The sequence below is a fragment of the Hemitrygon akajei genome, chromosome 15 (assembly GCF_048418815.1).
Source record: "Hemitrygon akajei chromosome 15, sHemAka1.3, whole genome shotgun sequence".
Classification (NCBI taxonomy): domain Eukaryota; kingdom Metazoa; phylum Chordata; class Chondrichthyes; order Myliobatiformes; family Dasyatidae; genus Hemitrygon; species Hemitrygon akajei.
In genome coordinates, this window is record NC_133138.1 from 60,057,837 (window position 1) to 60,077,210 (window position 19,374).

At 42.2% G+C, this 19,374-nt stretch overlaps 1 protein-coding gene across 2 annotated transcripts in view; it reads left to right on the forward strand.

Moving 5' to 3' along the window:
• The first annotated feature begins 16,355 nt into the window (after nucleotides 1-16,355).
• The window catches only part of htr4 (5-hydroxytryptamine receptor 4), a 137,298-nt gene continuing 134,279 nt past the window's right edge, over nucleotides 16,356-19,374 (forward strand). For both annotated transcript variants that reach the window (XM_073067657.1, XM_073067655.1), the window contains exon 1: nucleotides 16,356-16,764. The gene's annotated coding sequence lies outside the window, so the exon portion shown is untranslated. The remainder of the gene's footprint in view (nucleotides 16,765-19,374) is intronic.

The following is a 19,374-nucleotide window of genomic DNA, read 5'->3' on the forward strand; positions in this document are numbered from 1 at the left end:
TTCCACCAGCCTCTAGCCCTCGCCCTTTAGTCCAGAATCCAGGCGGACTGCTAATAATCTATTTACACTAATTCTACATACCCCCCGCCCCCAGTTTCACCTGTCACCTTATGTTTCTTCTTCCCCTCCCCCCACCTTACTCTGACTCCTCATCTTTTTTTCTCCAATCCTGATGAAGGGTCTCAGCGGAAAACAGTAACCGTACTCTTTTTCATAGATGCTGCCTGGCCTGCTGAGCTCCTCCAGCACTTTGTGTGCATAGTTACATTATTTTCCCCAACATTCTCATCATTCATCCTCACACCAGGAAGAATTCACAGTAACCACTTGACCTACCAATCTGTACATCTTTGGGACGTGGGAGGAAATGCACAAATTTACACAGACAGCAGCTGATACTAAGATCAAACTCAGGCTGCTGGAGCTCCAATAACCATACCATCATACCACCATGAAGTCTGAGCTGGCTGTGGTTGTACAAAGTAGTCCCCCATGGACAGGAAGCACATAGAGATGTGAGTCAAGAGTAACAACTGCCCACTCGGCCCCTCGAGTCGGCCCCTGGCTGATCTGACCGACCTTAACTTCACAATATGCCAAATGCTACATCTGCACATCACAAGAATCAACCTCCCTTCTATGGAGTCTATCTGTACTTCTCCCTGCCTCAACAAAGCAGCCAACAGTATCAAAGATACCATCCAGCACGGAAATTCTTCCCCCCTCTCCCACTGGCCAAAGGTACAAAGGCTGAAAGCATGTACCACAAGATGCAATGACAGATTCTATTCCATTGTCATTAAACCCTTGAACAGTTCTCTTTGTGCGATAAGATGGACTTGGGTGGATGAGATCAACAGTGAGATCCAATGACCAAGCAGACAGATCTGCAATGCTTCATAGACAGTAAAGGGCATGAAAATCATGGCTATCCACTGCAACTCCAGTTTGTGACAACTACTCATACTACTAGAACTGGGCTTCCGAGGTCGAGAAAATGGACCCATCCCAGTGAAATGGCTTTTCCGCTTTAGAAACACTTCCACATAGGTTTCACTGTTATCATCAGATTTGATGGAAAACCAGCATGCTGCCATGCTTTTTGATTGACTGTAAATGAACAAAATTAGCTCAGCCACCGAGTGCAGATAGTGGATTATCTTCATACGATGCTTTTGAAGAATGCCTCCTCCAAACCTTCATTTTCATTGTAAAATTCAAAACCTTCATTTTTTTTTATAGTACCTAATCTGTTGAGGTAGTGAAATAGTTTTATTTTCACTTCCGCCGTTTCTGGCAACTCCAAGCCTGAATGCTAGAAACCGCAGTCAGCAAAAGAATTCTAAATTATCTTATTGTTTATTTATCACCAACTTTCAGTAACCAAAATCACTGCTCTTTGAACACAAGCATATGCAACTGATGCTATTTAAAAACTGTTCACTGTACTGTAAGCATGGTGCGGTGTCAAATGGCTACACAAGTTCACACAACTGACACTGGTTAGAAATTGCCAATGGTCTCCTGTCCCAATTAAGTGGCTTAGTTCCCAAATAAATGAAGGGAACCCCAGCTATTTTCTGGATTAGGTTTTTGTTCTTTAAATTGTCCCTGATTAATTGATAGGCCAATTAACCAGAATCCAATGCATTAGGAATTTGCTGTGGTGTGGTGTTGGGACATGCACCAACAAAGCAACATTCAACAATTATAACAAATAAGGAATTATTTAAAAAAAAGTTAGGCATATGGAAATAGAACTATGGAAAGTATAATGCCAGCAGTGCTTCAAGTTGTGCTGTCCTATACACGTTATGAAGCTGGCATCTGTCTGACAATTGCTCAAACTTTACTGGTCCAAGAGAAACAGAAATAGTGTGATCCTGTTAATTGCTAAACTATCATTCTGTACTGAATATAGCTAAGACTTTGAAGGTGTAGTAGATAATGCTTTAAAACAGAACTAACTGACCAATAACCTCTTCACTTATGCTCGTTTGGTTTCATCCGTAAGACATTGAAGCGGAGTTAGACCATTCAGCCCATGGAATCATCTCCACCTTTCATCATGCCTGAACATTATCCCTTTCATCCCCATTCTCCTGCCTTCTCCCCATAACCTTTAACCCCTTTTACTAATCAAGAATCTATCAGCCCCTGCTTTAAATATATCCAATGACTTGGCCTCCACAACCATCTGTAGTAATGAATTCCACAAATTCACCACACTCTGGCAAAATAAATTCTTCCTCATCTCTGTTCTAAATAGACATCCCACTAGTCTGAGGCATTGCACTCTGGTCCTAAACTCCCCATGAGAGGACACATCCTCTACATGTCTACTCTATCTAGGCTTTTCAATATCTATTATGTTAGAATGAGATTCCACCCTCATTCTTTTAAACTCCAGGGAGTACATGCCCAGAGCTATATAACACTCCTCATACATAAATCCTTTCCAGTATCATTTATGTGAACCTCCTCTGGACCTTCTGAAATGCTAGCACATATGTTCTTAGATAAGGGGCCCAAAACTGCTCACAATACTTCAAGCGCACTCTGACCAATGCCTTATAAAGCTTCAGCATCATATCTTTGCTTTTATATTCTGGTCCTCTTGAAATGAATGCCAACGTTGCATTTGCCTTCCTTATCACCAACTCACCCTGCAAGTTACCCTAAGGGAATCCTGCACAAGTCCCTTTACACCCATGGTTCTGAATTTGCTTCCCTTTTATAAAATGGTCTATGTTTTTATTCCTTCTACCAAAGTGTATGACCATACTCTTCCCAACACTGTATTCCATCTGCCACTTCTTTGACCATTCTCCCAATCTGTCTAAGTCTTCTTCAGACCCCTTGCTCGTTCTCAATACTACTTAACCCTCCACCTACTTTTGAATCATTGCAAACTTGACCTAAACTCCATCAATTCCATCTTCCAAATCATTGATGTATAATGTATAAGTGATTCCAACACTGACCCCTGTGAAACACTGCTAGTCATGAGTGGCCAACCAGAAAAAGGCCCCCCTTTTCCACTTTTTGCCTCCTGCCGGTCAGCCATCTTCTATCCATGCTAAGATCTTTCCTGTAATAACATGGGCTCTTTTCTTGTTTAGTAGCTTCATATCTGGCATCTTGTCAAAGGCCTTCTGAAAATCCAAACAAACAATATCTACTAACTCTCCTTTGTCTACTCTGACTGCTATTTCCTCAAAAATTCAAACAGATTAGTCAGGCAAGATCCGGGTCTTCTTGGCGTAATATCCATTACAACTTATTCTGAACATGGATTAAAATTTCTGAGTTCTGTAGGCAAGTTGGAGCCTAGCTGGATTTGACATTTAGACAGAGTTTGACTGAGCTCACAAATCAAGAACCCCAAGTAAAACTGGGATTGTCAATGGGACTGAAAGAAAAACCCTCCAATGGCTGCCAATCTGATTCGTCCAGATTCAAACACAGTCTTTCAAATTGTCCCTAGCTTTAGAATCTTCACAGATTCTTCCTCTCCCAGTGATGGGGTCTTTGGAGCTTCTGTTGGAACTTCTATAGCACAAGGTTTTTACAACATGGGGTTTCTAGCCCCATGTCTAACCCCTCCCCCTCCTTTCGCAGCTAGGCTTAGGACCATATATGGTTGACTTATTCTTCCAGTTTACATTCAAATTAAGTTCTTTATGTAACAAGAGTCCTTGATGAAGATGGTTTGGTCTCAAATGCTGGAGCATCTGAAGCAAGAATCGAGGCGTGGTATCAAATTGAAATGAGAACTGAGCACAAAAGAAACACTAGACAATATCACTAGCAGGGCTTATAATTGATGCTCTTTAAATACTCAGTACAGATGCTCTTTAAATACTCAATTCTGATGCCCAAAACATGATTGCCAATTAGTGGGACAGCCCTGAATCTTTGAAGGGGCCACACCAGCTATCCATATTATGGAGGGTTAGAGCGTTTGAAACCCCAGAAGCTGGTGTGGTTGGGTGCTTGTCGTAACAGGACCCCCTCCCCTATGGCTGACTCATGACAGCCCTGGCTACTTGGAGAGGCAATGATTGGAGTCATGGATGTGAGTCAAATCCAAGATGTCCCTTTCAGGAACCCAGCACTGTTCTGAATCCTTCCCCATCCACGAAGAACTGCCAAACACACCAAAAAGTTCATGAATCCAAAATTCTTCTCACAGTGAAGACATGTTCCCCATCGACAAACCTGGGTGGCAGTGGAGTTGATGGTGGTGGGACGGGTGTATACAGGTTTTAATTCAGAAATGTGGAAAGTGGGACTGATCCTGAAGGTCTTGAGGAGATGCAAGATGTAAGCCACTAGGTTTACCTTCCTGAGAATTTTGAAGGGTACAAGAAACTTGGGTGCCAATTTCATAGACATCACTCAGAAAGGCAAATTCTGAGTTGACAGCCAAACCTGGTGCCCAGGCTGCAAAACTGGTCCCTGTCTTCTCTTTTCGTTATCCTTTACTTCAGCCTTCCAGGTAGATGCTAACAAAATCTTCCTTGCCCTAGTCCATTTCTCCTTGCAACATTTGATGAGATCTTCAGCCACAGAAATCTCAACCTGGTCCTCAGGGAAGACTGCCGAAGAATACCCAATCTGGCATTTAATAGGGGCATCCCATGCATTAAATGCTGTATTGTGTTGTGGGTGACCTTGGCCCACATCAAATATTTACTGCACTTATCCAGTCTTTCAGAGGCCAGACATCTTAGGGTACATTCCATATTTTGATTCACCCACTCCATCTGGTCATTGGACTGTGGGTGAAACCTAGAGGAAACACGTGCTGTTGCCCCAGTTAGCTTTCAAAATGCCCTCCAGAAACATGATGCAAATTGTGGACCTCAATCTCACACAATATCTACTGGAAAACCATGGATCCTGAAGACCTGGTTCAGAACAACTTTGGTTGTCTCCACCGCAGATTGTAGTCTGCCCAAGGTGATAAATTTGCAAGCCTTCGAAAAATTATCCACAATTATCATGATAATGGTCTTCCTCTTGGAACGAGGAAGACCTGTGACAAAGTCCATGGAGATGTGCATTCATGATCTGTCTGGAACAGATTGGGAGTGAAGAAGCCCTTGAAGTTGGATACAGGTCTTCTTGTTCTGAGTGCCCACCTTGCATGCCTGCACATACTGCCAAACCTCTTTCATCATTCCGGGCCACCAATACTTACTCTTAATGAACTCAAGGGTCTTGGCAATCCCTGGGTGAGCAGTCATCCTTGATGAATGACTTGGGACAAACAGCCAAATTGGAGTACCGTTCTTAAGAATCTTCCCTTGCACTGTGAACAAGAGTGTCAATCCCCCAATGAACTGGTGCTACCACCTTGGCTTCAGACAAAATGGTGGTAGACTGCTCTTTTCATTCCGGTTCGTCAAACTGACGGGACAAGGCCTCTGGCTTCTGATTCTTTGACCTCGTTCGATATGTCAGGCTGAAACTAAAGTGGTTAATGAACAAAGACCACCTGGCCAGTCTGGAATTCAGCCTCTTGGCCTCCTGAAAACAAACCAGGTTCTTGGAGTCTGTCCAAATGATAAAAGGTGTTCTTGGCTCCGTCTAGCCAGTGATACCATTCCTCCAAAGCTAATTTAGCAGCAAGAAGCTCCTGATGCCCAATGTCAGTCACCTCTGCCTGGTAAAAAATGCACACAAGTGCTGTTTATTGTCCAAAGGTGTCGGTTGAGACAACACTGCACACACTGAGCTGATGTTACTGATGAACCTTTGGTAAAAGCTGGCAAATCCCAGGAATCATTGGACTTGTTTCACATTGGATGGTTGTGGCCAATTTCTGACTGCCTGTCTCTTACTGGGGTCCATCTTGAATTGCCATTAGAGATAATGAAGCTCAAAAATGAAATGGTGGTTACATGAAATACAAACTTCTCTAGCTTGACATAAAGTCCATGATCAAGAAGCCTCTTCAGAATATCTCCGACAGGAGCGACATGCTCCTCCATGGACTTCGAGAAAATTAGGGTGCTGTCCAAGCAGATGAAGGCATACTTATGGAGAGCATCACAGAGCACATTGTTTATAAAGGCCTGGAAAATTTCTGGCGCATTCACAAGGCCAAATGCATGACCAGGTACTCATAGCACCCTCTTGGTGTGTTGAATGCCTTCTTCCACTCGTCGCCCTCCTTTATGCGAACCAGATTGTATGCCCTCCAAAAGTCCAGCTTTGAGAATTAACTTGCCCCTTGGAGAATCTCAAGGGCAGACTTCATGAGTGGAAGAGGATAACGATTCTTGACTGTTGTGCGATTCAGCCCTCTATAATCAATGCATGGTCACAGGCTCCTGTCCTTTTTCTGTATGAAGAAGAAGCCAGTACCAACTGGGGAGAGGAAGGGTCAAATGAACCCCATGGCAAGAGCCTCCTTTATAAATTCCTCAATAGACCTTCTCTCCAGGCCTGAGATCACGTATAATCGACCCCACAGAGGACAAATACCAGGCAGCAGATTTATAGCACAGTTGTAGGGTTGGTGCAGTGGAAGAGTCGAGGCCTTGAAGACCTCTTCCAAAGGTCTTGGAGATGGAATGAATTTCTACCAGCTTAGGTGCTGAAATTACAGCTGAACCTTCCTACGAGATGACTTCTGAGACTCCTTAGGTAGCAGGGCTGATTTGGCAGACCCCAGAGTCTCCTCTACAGGTTCACAAGAGTCTTTAGTGAAAGCAGAGGCCAAACCACAGTCTGAATCCTTGTCCATATCCTCAGACATCAGTAGTGAGGCATTACAAATGGCCGTTGTGCTCCTTGAACTAAGCTCCCAGGATCTCCATTTTGGAGCCTTCACCTGGCAATTGGAGCTTGTGGCTTAGCTGCAAGAGTTCCAGACTGCTTGAGCACCTCCTTGGTTTGCTCCAGAACGAAAGATCTTCCAGCACACTCCCGAATGAACTCGCACGGGTCAATTGGCTGGAGCCAGCTTGTCTTCTTTTGAAGGTAGGATTGGGTTTCCTCAAGGCTCCAGTTTACCCTGAGCAAAAGTCTGGCCCCTCTTTGGCTGCCAGTCTCAGGAGAATCTGGGGGTCAGAACACCAAGACGAAAACATACCTTCTTGCAGCAAGTGGATCATGCAATGATCCTCCCTTCCTTCCAGTTCATGGAAGGGTTATGCTGGGACATCCAAGGGTGCCCAAGGATCAGAGGCATGTGAAGAGACTCAATGATATAGAAAATAATGTCCTCCGCCTGATCCTCTATCCTTATCCACAAGATCTATATCTGGTGCTGGATCTGCCTGGAACCAAGAGGACAGTCTTCTAAGACAGTTGTGGGCATGGGCTGGCTCAACTCCTGCCCATGAACGGGCGGATCCCAAGTTTAGGAAATTTCTTGCTGTCCCAGAGTCCATAAAAACATTACTGTCTTGTTGGTTCATATCGCAGGAGATCTCAGCCATCAGCATGATATGAAAAACTGTGAGGTTGGGGGTAGTGGCTGTTACCATCACAGTCCTCCCAACACAGGATAGTCTTAACAGTTCTCCCAACCACAGCAGCTTTGGACATTCAGCCCTCAGGTAACCTGCTTTCCCACAGTAACAGCAGCAATCTTGACTCCAACGCTGGAACCTCTTACTGCTAGACATTCTTAAGCGGCCCATTTGCATTAGCTTGACAGAATCCTGAGCAGGAGACAGGCCAAGATCGGGGAGTGGAACTGCAATGCATTGAGGCCAGGCTCAGGTGAGCCCTCTGCAAGCACATGATATTGTCCCACTTAACACCCTGCCAGACAACTGTCGAGACAATTGGATTGGTCAATCAGATCCTGTAAGTCATATATGTCAAACTCAAGGCCCGCGGGCCAAATCCGGCCCGCGGTGGAATTATCTTTGGCCCGCGAGATAATATCTAATTACTATTAAAGCTGGCCCCAGTATTCGAAGCGCCTATGGCGTATGATATGGCTAATACTGAGTTTATTCAGGTACCAGGCTTTCAGGGTTTTTAGTGTTTATTCGGCAGTCTTGCTCGGCAGTCTTCTTCATAAGAAATGGAATTTGTAAAGTGAAACACTTTGTAGTTATAGCAGAGACTGAGACACATGAGAGCAGGCTGAAAAAACGGAGGCAACGAAAGCTGTGTTTGCACGCATCCGACTGATCCGGCCCGCATGAAGCTGCATTTTGCTCAATCCGGCCCATGACCTAAAATGAGTTTGACACCCCTGCTAGTGTAAGTCCTCGGCTGGTTCTCCCAAGGTGAAGGCATCCTTTAGTTCATCTCAGTGTCCATAGCGGTATAGAGTGGCCAAGGCCTCACTATTCCAGCCACTCCCTTGGGCCAAGGTCCGAAATTTGATCACGTAGCCTGCTACTGACCGTCCATCCTGTTGAATCTTCATCAGCCAATCCAAAGCTCGGCTGGCTCTGGCGGAGTGATGGAACACCTTCCTCATAGCAGCCATGAATTCCTCCAACTCTGAGCAAATCTACACGCTCTGTTCCCAATGTGTGGTGGTCCAAGCCAGGGTTCTTCCAGTCAGAAGGGAGATAATGAAGGTCACCTTGTCGCGCTCCAAAAGGAACTGGGACGGCTGGAGTTCGAATACCAATGAGCATTGGACGGGGAAGCTGGGTCTCCATCAAATCTCTCAAGGGTTGGAAGATGTACTAGCTCCACAGCGATTCTGAGTAATTCTGTCTTCCTTCTTGTGAAAGTTGACAAATGGCTACCTGGGTGTTGCGAATCTCCAGGCTGTGTCTGGAAATTCTGTCACTGTGGTTGGCTACAGCAGCAGAAAGATTCTGAGACCCTGTTGGGTCCATACTGTTCCAATCAAACTGTGACAGTTTGAGGAGGAGGATGGTTTGGACCCACATGCTGGAGTATCTGAAGCAAGGATCGAGACATGGTATCAAACTGGATCAAGACCTGAGTACAAAACAAATTCTAGATGATATCACTAGTAGGGCTTATGATTGAGCACTGACCCTCAGTCCAGATGCTCTTTAAGTGCTCAATTCTGATGCCCAAAACATGATTGCCAGTTAGTGGGACAGTCCTGAATCTTTAAAGAGATCGCGCCAGCTATCCGTATTATGGAGAGTTAGAACATCTAAACCCTGGAAGTTAGCTTGGCTGGGTGCGTGTCGTAACACTTTACTTCTCTGTTGAGTTCCCATTTACAACCATTTAATCTACTAGCCAGTACATCTTTGGATAGTGGGAGGAAGATAAGGCACCCGGAGGAAAGTCTGGCGGTCATGGGGCGAACATTTAAACTCCTTACAGACAGCAGTGAGAATTCTGAAATGCATGACTTACTCCTTAGATTCCCACAGGCTCTCCATCACTTACCATGTGTAATGCAGTAGTTCACAGTAGTATTCTTCAATTACCTAGGTTAGTGCAAATCCAACAATATTCAAGAAAATCCAAGCCAACTGGGTCTAAGGAATCCATTTTCCTGGCTCTTCATCCAGCTTCCTGAATACTCACTCTCTGTCTACCACAGCTGCATTGTGACTGCACTGTAAATCTACAAAGCATTGTATTTCACCAAAACTTAATCGTCATCACTATCCATATACACCTAAAAGGCAAAGCCTCTAATTGCTGGGAAGAATTCTGCCTACATTCCCTTCTAAGTTAAGTATTGTCATGAGTTGGATGAGTATCTCCGTCCCTTCATTATCACTGGATCAGCCTCGCAGTATTTACAGTTAGCAGCATTGAGCAAATCTCTTTATCTAAGAGCAGCTGTTCAGCAAAGCTATGCACCACCTTCTCAAGAGCAGTTAGAGATGGGCAATGTAATTTGGCCATGTTCCAGTCCCATGAGAGAGAAAAAAAAAATGTTTCAAACCTATAGTGCACCAGTTATGGAAAACGAGCTACATTTCCTGCATAGCACATATAACGCTCTCACCATGAGACAAACAAATGTCCCTTTACAAGACATTGCAGAATGAATTACTGACTTCTTGGAGATAGGAGCTGTTCACAATGCAATGACTAATGAATTGTTACATAAGTGACTTGCACCAGAAAACTTCCAGGCATATGAAGAATTTTGCTGAACGTGCCCTCAGTGGCCACTTTATTAGGTACACCTGCTCGTTACTGCAAATATCGAATCAGCCAATCATGTGGCAGAAAGTCAATGCTTAAAAGCATGCAGGCATGGTCAAGATGTTCAGTTGTAGTCCAAAGCAAATATCAGAGTGGGGAAGAACTATGATCTCAGTGACTTTGACAGTGGAATGAATGTTGGTGCCAGACATGGTGGTTTGAATATCTCGGCACCTGCTGATCTTCTGGATTTTCATGTACAATGGTCTCAAGAGTTTATAGAGGATGATGTAATAAACAAAATAAAAACATCCAGTTCTGTGGTCAAAAATGTTTTGTTAACGAGAGAGGTCAGGAGAATGTCCAGACTGGTTCAAGCTGACAGGATGGTGACAATGATCAAATAACCAACAGTGATATGCACTAGAGCATCTGTGAATGCTGAACACTTGAACCTTGAAGTGGATGGGCTACAGCAGCTGAAGACCATTCCTGAACTTAATAATGTGGCCATTGAGTGTGTATTTGTGCTGTAAAATAGAGAGTGCACATAGAAATAAACAGGAATGATCTAATAGCAATTATGGAGATAATGGTGCTAGATAATGTAGATTGGGACTTAAAAGCAAAGTAGCACAAGGAACTGGTTTGGATAGAGATGATAAGTAATAAAGGCAAAATAGCACTTGTGGGAGTAGTGTATAGGACTTCTTGGAGTAATCATATGGTAGGACAAAGAACAGGGAAAAAAAGTAATGGGAATTTGTCAGAAAGGACCTTAACCGGTATGTAAACTGGAAGAGATCGACAGGTAAAACAAGCCTTGGTGAGGGGTTTGTAGAATATTTTAGAATAGTTTCGAAGAATAGCATAATCTGGAGCCAAATCGACAACAGTCTATTGCAGACCTCGTATTATAAAATGAGATGGGATTAATTAATCATCTCATGTGAATGTGCCCCAAGGTACACTGAAGGTACATAATTTGTTGGTAATGTACATTGAATTGAATGGCAAGTAGAAAGAGTTCAAAACTAGAGCTGTAAACTGAAAACAAGAACAATAACAGTGATAGGACTGCAGAGCTACTAGCTAGTTATATTAAAGGTTCAGTCAATTACGATGCAGTGGCAGATATTTAAAGGAATCTAGTGAATTCCACCAAGAAAGAAAAATTCCAAGGGAGAGGCAACCATGCATGGTTAATGAAAATATTAAAAAATGACGTCAGCTTTGAAGAGAAAGTATGTAATGTACAAAACCTTGTGACTAGTTAGAAGAATAACTAAAAGATTAAATGAGGGAAAAAATCTGAGTACAGGATTAAGTTATCCAGAAATGTAAAAACAGACAATAAGACTTTGTATTAATATTTAAAAAGAGAAAGGATTAAGAAAGTGAGTATTCTTTCCTTACGATATAAGTCTGGGAAGAAAGAGATAACATGAGAATTAAGCTGGTATGTTGCTTCATTTTCACTGCACTGAAAGCACTGTATCATCACAGAAAGTTCCTATTTGGGAATTGGAGGGATGAGAGACACTCAAGAATATTACAATCACAGAGGAAGTAGCACTAAGGGAATTAATGGAATTGTGGATTTCATGTCCTCTGGTCCCAATGGACATCATCCTGGGGTCTTAAAAGAAATGGCTAGTGGGAGTGTAAATGCATTGTTTCCAATTTTCCAAAATACCATAGTTCTTGGAAGATTTTGTTAGGTTGTAAAAATAAGAAATAGAACATCTTTATTCAAAAAGGGAAAGGAGACAGCAGAAAACCAACAGAGCAATTAGTTTAACATTTGCTGTAGAGAAAATATTGGAAGTTGTTTATAAATAAACAAGAGAAAACCTGCAGATGCTGGAAATCCGAGCAACACACACAAAATGCTGGGGAACTCAGCAGGCCAGGCAGCATCTATGGAAGAGAGTACAGTCAATGTTTCAGGCCAAGACCCTTCATCAGAACTAGGAAAAAGAGATGAGGGGTCAGATTAAGAAAGTGGGAGGGGAGGGAGGAAGAACCACAAGATGATAGGTGAAACCAGGAGGGGGGTGGGGAGTGGTGAAATAAAGAGTTGGGAAGTATATTAGCGACAAAGATACTAGGCTGGAGAAGGGAAATCTGATAGGAAAGGACAGAAGGCCATGGAAGAAAGAAAAGGGGGTGGAACACAGGTAAGGAGATAAGATGAGAGAGGAATACGGGAATGGGGAATGGTGAAGTTGGGGGGGGGGTGTTACTGGAAGTTTGAGATATCGATGTTCATGCCATCGGGTTAGAAGCTACCCAGACAGAACATAAAGTGTTGCTTCTCCAACCTGAGTGTGGCCATCCATTTATAAAAGCTATTTATAGAACTGTTTTGATGAGCACATAGAATAATTCAAGGTAATAAGGCAAAGTCAATATGATTTTGCTAAGACAAAATCATATTTGACCAATTTATTGGAATTACTTAAAGTAATAACATTTGTAGTAGATAAAGAGGAACAGATGATTGTACTCAAATTTGCAGAAAACATTTGATGACATGCTGCATCAAAGATTATTGTGGCAAATAAAGACTCATACTGTTATGGATAGAAGACTGGCTAATTAAAAGGAAATAGAGACAGTGCATAAATAAATCTTTTTTTTTGACCAGCAAGATATAACAAGTGCTATGCCACGCAGATCAGTGGTGCTCAGTATCTTACAATTAATGCAAATGACATAGATGAAACTATAGTTGCTGGATTTACTAATAGTGCAAACATGATTCAGGCAGTAATTTGTAAATAAGGTATAAAGAGGCTACAAATGGATAATGATAGGTTAACAAAGTTCTGCCAAATGATGTGAAAAAGAATGTGAATTTGTCCATTTTGGCTGGGGAAATAAAAATGAATCTAAATAGTAGGAGATTGCAGAGTTTTGAGATGCAAAGAGATCAGGGTGTCCTAGTGCATGATTGGCAATGGGCTAGTATGTAGATCCAGTAAGCAATTAGAAAAGCTAATAGAATATTATGAGGTGACCTAAGTCAAAATGAAAAGAGGGTTCACATCAATTATATAAAACTTTTGTGAGACCACATCTGGAGAACCATGTACAGTTTTGGTCTCCTTGTTCAATCAAGGATGTTAAAACACAAGAAGAAATTAAGTGAAAGTTTACTAAACTAATACCAGGGATGGATAGATAGAAAAAGTATGTAAAGCCTGACTTGCAGTGATTACAGTTTAGAAAAAAGCATCATGGAAATTAATTGAGACATATAGCATCCTGAGGTGTTTTGACAGGCTGTAAATGAAGAGCATGCTTCAGTTTTGGAGAGTGTACAACTGGAGGAATGGTCACCATTTAAAATCAAGGGTTTACCCATTTTAGACTGACAAGGCATTTTTGTCAGATGGTTGTGAGTCTAAGAAAATTTCTTCCTCAAAACAGAGCTTTAGTTATATTTTTTAAGGTAGAAGTAGCTCAATTCTTGATAAGCAAGAGGTTGGAAGGTTCACACGAATAGATGGGATTGAGGAACTGAAATTACAATCAGAACAGCCGTGATCTTATTAAATGTTGGAGAAGGCTTGTGAGGCTGAGTGACTTATTCCTGCCTGTATTTCATTTGTCCATGTGGAAATGATATGCATTTGATCTAGATGCATAGGCTAGTTTATTATTCCTTAAAATAGCCATACAAATTATATTATCATGCTGTTTATGTTGTTTCCATGGGAATTGCCGTCCTCGTGAATTTAGTTGAAATGTGCCTGCAAAGTCTGAGAGATTCAAAATGCTGCTCATTTTGAGGAGGATAGGTGTGCAGAGTTTTTATGATTCTGTATTTTTTCAATTAGCTCACTAGTCCTTTTAATCTTCCCTACTTACTTACTTTCTGAAAAAAGATCAGTATATTTTCTGTTCAGGGTGCTTTTGGATAATTGACTCTTTCTTACACTAAGAAAGAATTGTAAAATAATATATAATGTTTCTTGGTCTGCGACTAGTGGTTTGTCACCGAGATTCTCCTGTGGCAAAATGTTTGGTATGCTGGTAATTCAGCACCATCTCTACCTTCACACACTAGCTCACACCTGGTGATTCATCTCACCATGCCCCTTGTCAAAGATGTCATCTACATATCCTGTTAGCATTCATCTTTCCTCTGCTTTCGAGTTCTTCACTCTTCGTGTGAAATCTTCTCCTTCAAAATAGTTTTGCTTTATGCACTTATACTCATTATTTGCTGAACTCTGTATATCGATATTAAACCTTGCTTTTCATTCCCTGTTCCTTATCTCCATGTAGCCTGCAATTCTTCAACATGCATGCATTGCTCTCTCTTCAACTGTTATATCTTAGATTTTATAAATAAATTGGCTTTTGCAGATCACTTTTGTATATGTTATCTCTACACTCCCAAAAAAACCAAAATGTTGAAGTTTTGAAATGTTCTAGCTTAGTTAAAAATACCTTCCAACTTTGACCCCAATTTCTCAAATTCCAACTATTACTTTCTGGCTTGCCTTTCCTTCATTGGTGCCTTTGTAACTACTTTTTCAAGACTCTTGTCCTGTCATTCTTAAACTGTTTTTCACTCCACCCTTGCCCTTAAGTACTGTACTTAATTTCAGTTAAAATTGTGTAGTTCTTATAATGGTTTCCCAATCTACAATACTTTTATGATGTTTGGGTAATCTTGGATCTATTTTGAGGCACCATACTTTAGGAAGAGTGGTAAGATCATATGGTGTGTACATTTGTGATTTGCTAAAAATTGCACAGGAAATGAAAGTGAAATGCTGGAGAGAGAAACAGATTTAATATGTCAAGTTAATGAGCTTTATCAGATTTGCTGATGCAATTTGACTCTCTTACCAGGCTTTGCTTGATGTGCTGAATATTTCTATTCCACTTTTACTTCATAACTTCAGCATCTGCAGTATTTTGATTTGGGGTTTATAGCTCAAAGCCTTTGTTAATGGAAGGACTTAAGGGAATTAAGACCCTCAGGAACATAAAGAACACTAGGATAAAATGTGATAGAACCACTCAAATTATGTAATGTTTTAAAGTTAAAAAAGATTTCCATTTATGTGTGATCCAGATAGTATCATTACTAAACCAGTTAGAAGTTTTTTTAGCAAGCAGTAGTTTACCTCGTTCTCAAACAGATCACCAGAAACACTGTGATAGAAGTAGGACCTATAATAGCCTTTAAAAAGGATGCAAATAAATATTTGAAAAAAGTAAAAGTGCAGAGAAATTCATCTAAATAGATTCAGTATGAGCAAAATGGACTTCCAAGAAACAACTCTTTAAGGGTTTATTATGGGAGCAGAACTTAAGTTACTCAAGAGTTCAAAATTAAAATCAATCCCGTTGATTTTAATTTTACTTTAACTTCGATTAAAGATTTCTTTTATTTTCTTGTCGATTCCACCCCAATTGATATAATGTGACTTAATTCCATCTGTTTTGTGTTAGCCTGGAAACAACGTCCAGGAGAGGAACTGCTAAATCTTGCGATGGAATGAAGTAAACGCTCGTTAAAGCACGAAAACTAGGTTAACTCCAAAGGGGCTTCCTTCTAAAATTCAGAGCTGAGTCCAGCGATTGAAAAGAGATTTTTATTTGAACGATTTGAGGAGCGAGCTGAGGGAAAAGTATTAAAACAGGCACCCAACAGAGAAAATGTCTTCACAGCCTTGGAGGGTGGTATGATTTGTTTCAGGGTTGTAGCATTCCACGAAAAGTAATTATTAACTTTTGTTTAGCTTTACGTCACGTGATCGTTTCATTTTTAGATTTTGTGTTTGGCTTTACGTTCCCTGGTGATGTTTGTTGACGGAAAGCGTGATGTAAAACAAGTATTGTGATGAGTTAACCCTCTCAACAGCGACGCAGGTGCTCACCTGGACCACGTTCTCTGTCAGGTTTATGCTCGAAGTTTACCTCTCAACGCGGCAAGCGTTGCCTGCTGCCGAAGGGGTACAATGGTCAAATCAGCAAGGACATTTCATTCAGCTGCAGCACCTTGGTTTAATGCGATCACCCCCTGTTAGTGAGTTGATCTTCGTGCCTGAATTAGTACTCCGGCTGTCAGGAAAATCAGCTGGAGACCTCTTGCGAGAGTGAGTGGCTGAGTGCGAGGCAGTACAAAGAAGCTGTTGTCTTCTAAGAGACACCACTCCATCTTCTTCCATTTCGTGCCACATCTCCCGTTGTTCAGAAACCAACGAAGAGGCGTTTGTTATCCTCCCCCCTCCCCTTCCTTCCCCAGCGATCCACTCAGTTCCAACCTGATAGCATCATACAGCTGGAGTAAGGAGCGAAGCTCAGTTCATGATTTGCTCTTTGATTGTTATGTTCTGCGGGATGTTTCGATCCGACAGCAGCCAGGGTAGCAAATATCCTTAAAATGTACACTTCCTAATTGAAAAGAGCTCCTGGTGCCTTGGAAGGCTCTCACGCCAGCTTATTCAGCAGACAGAGTGTGACTGACATCATTACGATAGACCCTTTACAGATCCACTGTTTTGAAATGAGTTGTTTTGCAAACCAGATTTCCACAAATGAATGATCTCCGATTGTAAGAGAACACTTTATTTCGATCCTTACCAGTCGTACTGAGGACCACGACTGTTGCCATGAAGACATCTAGCATTTTGTAAGCGTAGTAAATCACATCGCCGAACTGAAATGGTAAGATATTTTACTTCCTATATTTGTTGTGTGAAAGAACGCTGAGATGCTGTTTACAAGCAACGGAAGAATGTACTGGATGTTCCTTACTTTGAGCTGGATCTGATTCATTGGGAGACTAATGGATTCGCATCATCTTGACTCCTCGCAAGTGAGCGAATATTCTTTCAATTGTTAGATTTAATTCTAAATCCACAATGAAAATGTGCACTGTAAATTGAACGCAATTTAATTATATTTGGAACTTCTGTAAACTCGCTTGCACGTACATTTCGCTTGGAGCTCGGCTCCGGATGAATGAAGGGAAAGGGCAGAGTAGTTGGAGGGACTTGTCACAATTCAGACCGCTGAATAAAACGCGAACGGTTTACGGTATTCACTCTACTTTTGTAAGCTCTTGAAAATGCGCCGCTGGACTTAAGTGAATCGCACAGTACTGGTGACAGACGCTAACCCCTCAATAAACATCAACTGTATTTTACAGAGAAAAGCATCGCGCGCGGATACTTATAGAACTGAACAACATTTAAATACGATAGGAAATGAAAAGAGGTGTGTGTAGACACGACACATCGCTGTCTCTCCTCCCATCAGGTGGCTCAATAGTCATTTGTGAATTGCCAAATTAACAATGGGAATGGAGAACCACGGCGATATGTTTTTTTGGTAACATCGTTTTATTGAATCGTGTGAGGAATAGAATGTTCATACATCTTTACAATTTCTTACTCATTTGCCTTTAGTCCATTTAGACCATTCAACAGGTAACTGCACTAGATGATCTTTGACCAGGTCATTAGTGTGATTGGGTATAATTTGGCCTGTAGGAGACCTTACCACGATGTGGAATATTGCAGTCTATTACAGCAGTTCCTGGATCCAGCCGCACGTTTTGGAGAACGAGTTCCAGCTCTAGGTGACACTCAGAGCGGAGCTTTTCCAAGCTTTGAGCGCGTGTGCGCTTTATTACCGTGAACTGCCCGCGAAATTAGTTGAATGGTCGCAAAATATTTTACCTCTGCAATCCATTCCTGGTCACGCCACTTCTACAGTGGAATGAGCATATGAGAGGATGCCCGTTACTTATTACCTTGTGCAATGGTGTCTCATTTCGGGAAAGCCAAATACTCTTTTCAGTGCAGAAACTTGGCCCGAAGTACTGGGGCAGGTTTCCTACCTGCATCAATAATGTTCAAAAACGCTGCCCCCCCCCCCACACCCCACACAAACTCCTGCCTCCACCTGCTAAAAGGTGAGGAGGGTAAAGTCCAGCGCCTGCAGGTTCCTCTGCAATTCGACCGGCATCCTGAGTTGGATTTGCATCGCGCCTGACTGACAGAAAATCCCGAAACTCCACGTTGTATCTAAAGGAGATGCGGCAGCGATCATCACACCAAAGCGGCGACGCAGCATCTCCTCCTCTATGACCATCCGAAAGAATGAAAGGAATACAACTAAATGCAATAGCACCAGATTAATTTCCCTTGGCAGAAATTGGGTACTCCCGATTCCTATTTTCATGGAAGAACACAGTGAAAGAAAAATCAAGGGAGAACCCGCAGATGCTGCCTTCGTTATTCGTTGAGATTGTGAATGTCCGCACAAGAGCGCCGCTTTTGTGTGTTTGTGGATTTCTCTTTCAGACGGCAAGTATGCCAGTGTGCTGCAGCCTGACAGAGCGTTCACGGGAATCGCAGGCTAGCAACAGGTTATGCAGGTCTCCCTTTACAGTGCAACAGTTCTTCCTCTAACTTTTATGACAAATTTATAATAAATTCGCGTTATTATAATAACCTGGAGATGCTTGACCGCTGAGCCTGTAATTGCGAGATCAATGCGCCAGCATCGTGTCACTTCTGTAACAGAAACAATCCCAGGAAAGCAATCAAAATTTCAAGGCGTGCTTTCAAGATTACCGACCTGTCAATAATCGTTTACGGTAACTGAGTATGGAGAGGGGCGGGAGATAAAAACATCAGCTCACCCCTGTATTTCGGCTTGGGAGAGGGGGGTGGAAACGCACTCATGACTTGTCTGAAGCATTCAATGGGTAAGAATGACTAATTGTTCGAAATTTGGGAAGGTTGGGTGAAATGCCTTGATAACTCAGCTGTAGCTTAACGGCAGCCAATTAGTCTACCAATCAACCTCTCTTTGGGATGTTGGGGGAAAAATCAAAGCACTTGATAATAGGGAGAGCATAGAAATTCCTCACAGACAGCAGCACCCAGCTGAACCTGGTTCGCTGAAGCTGTGAGGCAGGAGTACTACCTGCCCTGCCACAGTGACCCATCCCCTACACTCTTATAGCAAATGTTTAAATTGAGTATGGTTCCTGGCAACTTAAAGCTGAATTTAATCTACCCTGCTAGCAAATTCTCTACCTGGGAAGGCTGTGGTGGATAGATCATTGGAGGTGCAGTATTTAGGGGGGAAGTGTTTGAAAGATTTTGGAATTGAGGGCTGTAAAGATCTGCCACAGAAGATGAGTTGAGTCCTGGAGGATCAGCCAGCTGATCAGTGAATGGTGTGGAAGGCTTCAGGGGCCCAGTGGCCAGTTCCTGCTTCTATTCTCTTGTGTGCGGAGATCAGTATAAAATAGACAATAAC